Genomic DNA, 8022 nt, shown 5'->3' on the forward strand with positions numbered 1-8022 from the left:
TGTCGAGAAACTGGAGGCACTGAATTGTAAAATCAGTGAGAGCATTGTCATTGACCGAATGCTTCATTCTCTTCACGATGGTTTTTCCCTTTTCAGGGCAAACTACTATATGAACGACTTGAAAAAGAGTCCTCATGAGCTACACTCCCTTCTCGTACAGACCGAGAAGGAAATGAAATTGAGTGGGAGCGTGAAGAAGGATGTTCTCACGATTTACAACAAAGGTAAGGGTAAGGGCAAGGCTCATAGCGACCTAGCTGTAGGTAAGCCAAAGTTTAAGAAGCCAGGAAACTGTAAGAGTGCGCCTGGTGAGACTAGTGGCTCACAGGGCAAGACAAAGAGCAAGGGCGGTGACATAGAGTGCCACCATTGTCACAAGACTGGACATTGGAGGAGGAACTGTCCCGTCTACCGTGAGGACATCAAGGGCGCGCGTCGTTCTGTTGGTATGTCATCTTATATTCATATGATTGAGATTAACCATGCAAGTTTCGGAACTTGGGTACTTGATACTGGTTGTGGTTCTCATCTGTGTAATCATTTGCAGGGCCTAAAGAACATCATACCTCTCGAAAAAGGTGATGTGGACCTGCGAGTCGGGAATGGAGCACTAGTTCTCTTGCGCCTCGAAGGGAACATATGTAATCCAACTCCCTAGTGGTTTTGAGTTATCTTTAAATAATCACATTTACTATGTACCCAGTTTATCTAAGAATATTATTTTTGTTTCCGTACTTGCTAAAGACGGTTTTACATTTTCAATAAAGGATAATAGTTGTATTTTCTCTTTTAATGAAATGATTTATGGCAAAGCAGTTTCCATGAATGGAATTTATATCTTAGATCAAACCACGGAAGTATTCCACATGAATAATAAGAAATTAAAGGTAGGTGACAAAGATCAAACCTATCTATGGCATTGTCGAATGGGACACATAAATGAGAAACGCGTGAAGAAACTTGTCGATAATGGGACTATTCCCACATTCGGATTTTCTACATATGGCACGTGTGAATCATGTCTCATTGGCAAGATGACTCGAATTTCCTTCAAAGGTGTTGGAATGCGCGCTAGTGACCTATTAGGACTCATACATACGGACGTATGTGGACCTATGCCAATCACCGCTAGAGATGGCTATAGATATTTTATCACTTTCACGGACGATTTAAGTAGATACGGATATGTCTACTTAATGAAGCATAAAAGTGAATCCTTTGAGAAATTCAAGGAATACCAGAACAGGGTGCAGAACCAACTGGGTAGAAAGGTTAAAGCACTTCGTTCAGATCGGGGTGGCGAATATCTTTCAAATGAGTTTGATCAACACCTGAAAAGCCGTGGAATCGCTCTACAGTTAACTCCACCTGGAACACCTCAATTAAATGGTGTGTCCGAACGGAGAAATCGAACCTTACTTGATATGGTTCGATCCATGATGAGTCACACAGTAGTGCCTGAATCATTATGGGGTTATGCTCTTTTGTCAGCCGCTCTTATACTTAACCGAAGTTCGTCTAAAGCTGTCGACAAGACTCCATATGAAATGTGGAAGGGAACGGTCCCCAACTTGTCCTTTATTCGAGTTTGGGGCTGCGAGTCTTATGTCAAGTGGAGACACGAGGATAAGCTCGGCCCGCGATCGGTCAAGACATACTTTATAGGTTATCCAAAAGGAACATTTGGTCATTACTTCTATTCGCCTACCGAACATCGAGTTTTTGTTGCGGCTAGTGAGACGTTCTTAGAGAAAGAATTTCTCGAGAACAAGAGGAGTAATAGAACCTTCGAGCTGTCGGAGATTCCAGAACCAACGACCGAGGAACAGATGGAGGAAGCTGTACCTCCAAGTGATGATACGGTTAATATTCCTGAGGAACCTAGGAGGTCGGGTAGAGACTCTCATCCTCCGGACAGATACATTGGTATGGTCGAGGAGAATGACGTTTTACTTCTAGAAAGTAATGAACCCGCAACCTATAAAGGTGCTATGGCCTGTTCCGACTCAAAGCTATGGCTTGAAGCCATGCAATCCGAGATGGACTCCATGTATGAGAATAACTTATGGGATCTAGTTGATTTACCTAATAAGGTAAAACCTCTACAGTGCAAATGGCTTTACAAAATAAAGCGTTCTGTAGACGCGCAACCAGATATCTATAAGGCACGGCTTGTGGCAAAAGGTTTCACTCAAGTGCAAGGATTGCATTATGATGAGATTTTTGCACCTGTAGTCATGATACGTTCTATTCGGATAATCTTAGCGATTGCCGCATTTCATGATTATGAAATTTGGCAAATGGATGTGAAAACCGCCTTCTTAAACGGTTATTTGGAGGAAGAGTTGTACATGGTGCAACCCGAAGGTTTCATAGATCCTGAGCATCCTAAGAAAGTATGCAAGCTTAAGCGTTCCATTTATGGACTTAAGCAAGCTTCTCGGAGTTGGAATCATCGTTTCGACCAAGTGATAAAAGAGTATGGTTTCACTCGATCGTCGAGGAACCATGCTTATATATCAAGTCGAGTGGGAGCAAGATTGTATTCTTGATATTGTATGTCGATGACATACTCTTGATTGGGAATGACATTCCTCTCCTATCTTCGGTTAAAGAATGGTTGAAGAACCATTTCCAGTTGAAAGATCTGGGTGAGGCACAGCGCATTTTGGGAATCCGTATCTACCGAGATAGATCACGACGGACGTTATCACTTAGTCAAGAGTCTTATTTGGATAAGGTTCTTGAGAGGTTCAGCATGACCAACTCCAAGAAGGGGAACCTTCCTATGACGACTGGGATGCAGTTGAGCAAGTCTCAGTCACCCACGACGCCTGAAGGGATTGAGCGCATGAGTCGTGTTCCTTATGCATCTGCAATAGGATCGATCATGTATGCCATGATATGCACACGTCCAGACGTGGCATATGCATTGAGTATGACGAGTCGGTACCAAAAGACTTCAGGTGAAACACACTGGATAGCAGTCAAAAATATCCTCAAGTACCTACGGAGGACTAAGGATTGGGTATTGACTTATGGAGGCGATACTAAGCTATGCGCAACCGATTCACACGCAGATCTTTGGCTTTTAAACGGATCGAGATGATTCAAAATCTCGTCCGGGTTCGTCTTCACTCTTAATGGTGTTGCGGTCGGCTGGAAGAGTTCAAAACAGAGTGTTGTAGCAGATTCTACTGATCGAATCCGAGTACTATGCCACTTCGGAGGCAGCAAAGGAAGCGATATGGATGCGTCAATTCTTACATGGGCTTTCGGTAGTTCCTAGTTCGAATGACCCGATCGCCATCTATTATGACAATAGAGGTGCCATCTTCCAGGCTAAGGAGCCAAAGTCTAGCAACAAATCTAGACATGTACTTCGAAAAGCTCACCTGATCCGTGATTACGTAGAGCAAGAAGAGATAGTGATTGACAAGATTGCGACGGATGATAACATCGCGGATCCTCTCACCAAACCGTTGAATTATGATAAGCATGTAGGGCATGTTAATTCCATGGGAATTAAACATGTTCCTGAGTTGTAGTACTTGATTATGGATTTGATACATTATCTTTTTCATATACTATTTATAACTTCATCGTTTTATATATATAATATTTGTTTTTCATGTGGATTGTACTGAGAACATTGAACGCCACAAAGTGAACTGAATTACATTATATTTTTTTTGGTCCGTAATCACCAATGTGAGCTGATAACTCCGGCTATTATATTGTGCAGTCGATTGATGGTGGGTTCAACGAGCCATAAGTCAAACGGTTGACTGATCGATCACAGATACGAGATTATGACGATACCTCGTAGGACAACTTTTTGTGACAACGTAATGGAGTCCTAAATGTTTAAAACATTCGGTGCCAGGTCGTGGATAGGACATCCATTATGTTCCTAGAGTCGATTCTTTTGACTATCGACTGTCTCTTGAGATTAAGGCAGTTTTTGGGTGACTTTGGTTTCTTTCTCGGTCTGCCCGAATCGGAGGCTAAGTAGATTTTTTCTGGGTCATTTCATACTGTGCTTACATCTGCAGGATTCGAGTTGAGGAAAATATCCAACCCTTATCAGGCATAGTTATTTCTCAGGGCCACTCGAGGAGTTATAACTGAAATGCATGGCCATGCTCGAATGTTGATTCGTTTATCAGTTAAGTTACTCTCTATTCGGGGAAACCACTCTTGATATTGATCGCTTGTAAAATACGACCTTTGTGAATTCGGATTTGCAAATTGTTTTACATTGAGTGGGAGAAATTTTATAGGATATGAGAATCGGTTATCGCACATACACTTGTGAGGACAAGTGGGAGTTTGTTGGAGCTTGTGTCCTCCACAAATTAGTGTGATAACATTTGTAAATCTCTTACAGGTTCACAAGGTTATACTTCGTATATTTAATCATTTGATTAACGTTTACCTAATAACGGTTGGCTTGCTAGAAAGTTTGACGTTATTATCATACAGATGGCGGTGATCAACTGGTCCCTAAAGGTCACACCTATAGGATATGTTTGAGAAATGTGGTTATAGAAATATAATCACATTGATGCCCAATATGACTAAAAAGTTAGTCAATGTGTTGATGAGATAATTATTTAATGAAAATTAAATAATATTAGTTGAGACGAATTAACTGTCAATTCGTAAATTAAATATAATAAGTTATATTTAATTAAATGTATATAATGTTAGTTTGGACGAATTAATCTGTTAATTCGTAATTAAATATAATCAGTTATACTCCCTCCATTCAACTCCACTTTACAAGTATTCTATTTCCGTCCATTCAACTCCACTTTACAGGTTTCCTTATTTGGACATGTAAAAGACCTTTCTATCCTTATTGAAAATCTATATTTACAAAAAATGCCATTCATACCCCACACAAATCCACCATAAAACTCACCTTTATATTTTTTTAATATCTTTAACCCCACCATTCCCTTTCCCTATGTACTTTTAATAGTTTTTTTAATCCGTTTCTTAATACCCGCGTAAAAAGCAATGTTGCAAAGTGGAGTTGAATGGAGGGAGTATTTAATATCAACAAGATGAATGTGTCATAGTGGTAATAGTGAGGGTACACAAACCAAGAGGTCTTGGGTTCGATCCTCACTAGATGACAATTCAACACATATTATATATTTTTGGAAAGACCAAAATAAGGAGGAGATACTCCTTATTTCGGCCAGTTTGGCCGAAAATTAGGAAGGATTTTTCTTTTCTAATTGACTCCAAGTTTCGGTCTGTATAAAAAGAAAGGGAGAGAATTATTTCTACCCTAATGCTTTTTCTTGACCTTGCCTCCTCTCTCTCATCAGAAAAAAACACAAAAACAACTAAATTTTACAGAAAATTTTAGATCGATTTCTAGCATAATCAAGGGGCATATCTCATATCGTCTTGGGTGCAACTAATAGGCGAATATCAATTTTGATATTGTTCTTAGGCCAATTTTGCTAGGACCGAAGGTTAATTCTAAATCCTTTATACTTTGTTTATGTATTTTGTTTATGACCATTGATCATCATTGTTAAATTCGTTATAATCCCTCTAGTTTAAGGGAAGTATACAGATGATTTCCCACACTTTTCTGCGTATTTTTCGTATCTTTTCATATCTTTTCGAGATTAACTTCCGAAGTTTCTCCGAAAAACCCTACTTCCTCCACGTGGATAGTATAAATAGAGACCTTCGGTCTCACATATTTCTCACGCGAGTGTCCGCCCTTCTCTTCTCCCTTTGCATTCTAGACCACGTTCTTACTTTTTAACGTCTACGTGCTTGAACTTTCGACCACGTAAGCTCGGATCCTTCTGAGTACCAGCCTCGTTTTGCATGACCGACCAATTTGACCAACTCCACCATAATCAACTTTAATCAATCTGTTTTAATTCCTCTTACGAGGGCACTTTCGTCTACATTCGAGTCGAGCATCACTAATCGTTAACTTAGTTCATCTCGTTTCGTCAAACATGTAAGTCTGAGGGTGTAAATCTCTCTTTTATTCATTGTTATTCATTTATTGCAAACATATTGTAAGATTTATGTCGAAAATACAATTAAAACCGATTTCTAAAATCCTTTGTTTAAAACCCTTTTTACGGATTATCAGAGGACAACCGTCTCGAAAGGACGCAAAGAATCGCTGCGCCTCTTGAAGGGACGCAGATCTGGGCCGCGCCTCTTCGTGAGGTCAGCTGCAGATTCTCGCTTCCTTTCTTCTTCCTTCGTCTTTCGTTGATTCGTTTGTTTTTCTTTTGTTTTCATTTGTTCTTTGTTTTAATATAACAATCTGAACATAATAATTTGACATATAAATTGTTCATCATTATTAACATATAATTCATCTCATTAATTCCCGACTTAAATCCCAAGTAATTAATATTTGCGGGTTTTCGTCACTAAAGTCAAACCGGGTTGTAGAAATTCGATTCATTAATATTGGGTTTCTGGAATTGGATCTCTGATATATTCTCGCCTGTTTATTATCATATTCATCATTAGTCCGTCATTAATTCATCGTATTTAACCTAATTAATTTGTTTAGTTTATTAATTTGTTAATTAATCCTCTTTAATGTTGTAATAATTCGTCCTAATTAGTTTCATCCATGTTTATTGCTTTCATGACCGTTAATCGCATGTAAATAATCTGATAATCACTTTCATCTGAGTCAAATAATATAATCAAGCATTAAGATCACCAACGAATATTAACGACTTGCAATTCCGGCTTCACAGCCAGAACTGAGCCAAGTTTACAGACGCAGTGACTGCTGCGCCTCTTCCTAGTTGATTTCTGCCTCTGAACTCCCGTGTTGCCTTGACCTAGTTTAGTTTACGTATTTAATTAACTATTATTCGTATTATCACCCTAATTTATGTTCGTTAATTTAATTTATTTATTCTTTCTTTTCTAAATTATCCGTTTTAGATGTATTTTCGACATAAATCATTAAACCCGATGTAATTATTGTAATTTTCCTTTATTGTATTTATCATTGTACCTTTTATTGCTTGTATGCTTTCACATGTAATTGAACTTAAATCCCGACTCGACCTAATTGTATGCTAAATTAATTGTTTACCGACTTAGTATTAATTCTCACATGTTAGGATTAATTCTATGGATGTTGCATTGCATGCATATAATCGACAATATATCGAGTATAGATGATTTCCCTAATCATTAGTAGAGGCCGCTATCGAGGCGGGCGGGATTAGGTGTTCGATCAAAAGAGCTTCCTAATACGTACCCTCACCCCTTACTCCAGATCTCTGTGAACATCCGTGTTCATTGGCATCCACGAGAGTCATTCTAGACATAGAATGCTAAGGGTAACGAGTTCTTGGTGTTCATGTCACTACTTTGTGTCTTGACATGACACGAGGTATTCGAACGGTTTTCAATTTTCCACAATAAATTGGTGGCGACACCACAAATGCAAACGCTTGTTTCCCAAGCGCCCCTGTGGCCCGTGTCCACAACGGCGCCAAAATTTGATACTGTCGTTTTGTACCAAAAATAAACCTAATTAAAACTAACAAAGAAGCTAGTGATAAGCAGGGTCGATCTCCACAGGGAGGCAAGATATCTGTTAAGGGTCCATCTATTTGGTCACAAATGGGGGTTTTGAATTTTGGTTTCTAAACTACTAAAAGATTAAAGGAAGTAGAAGTAAATAGAGAGCAATAAAAGTGAGAAAATGTAAATAAGATGGTCAAATAAGAGAAAGCATGCCAGGATTTCGGTTCACCATGGTAGTCTATCGACTCAGCTGCAAATAGCCTAAACAATCTACTGTGAGACGGATACGGGAAAGGTCCTTCCGGTCCACTTTCTATCCTAGATTTCCACTAACTTAACTTCCGTCCTCATTAGGGTAGTCTAGTGTTCATAGCAGGTCTATTTAGTCCAATCTTCCGATTCAGGAGTAAATTTAACCAGATTAAAGGTAACTTAGAAGCGTGCACTCAACTAAGTCGGTATTATAGTAAA

This window comes from Silene latifolia, chromosome X (genome assembly GCF_048544455.1).
Source record: "Silene latifolia isolate original U9 population chromosome X, ASM4854445v1, whole genome shotgun sequence".
Lineage (NCBI taxonomy): Eukaryota > Viridiplantae > Streptophyta > Magnoliopsida > Caryophyllales > Caryophyllaceae > Silene > Silene latifolia.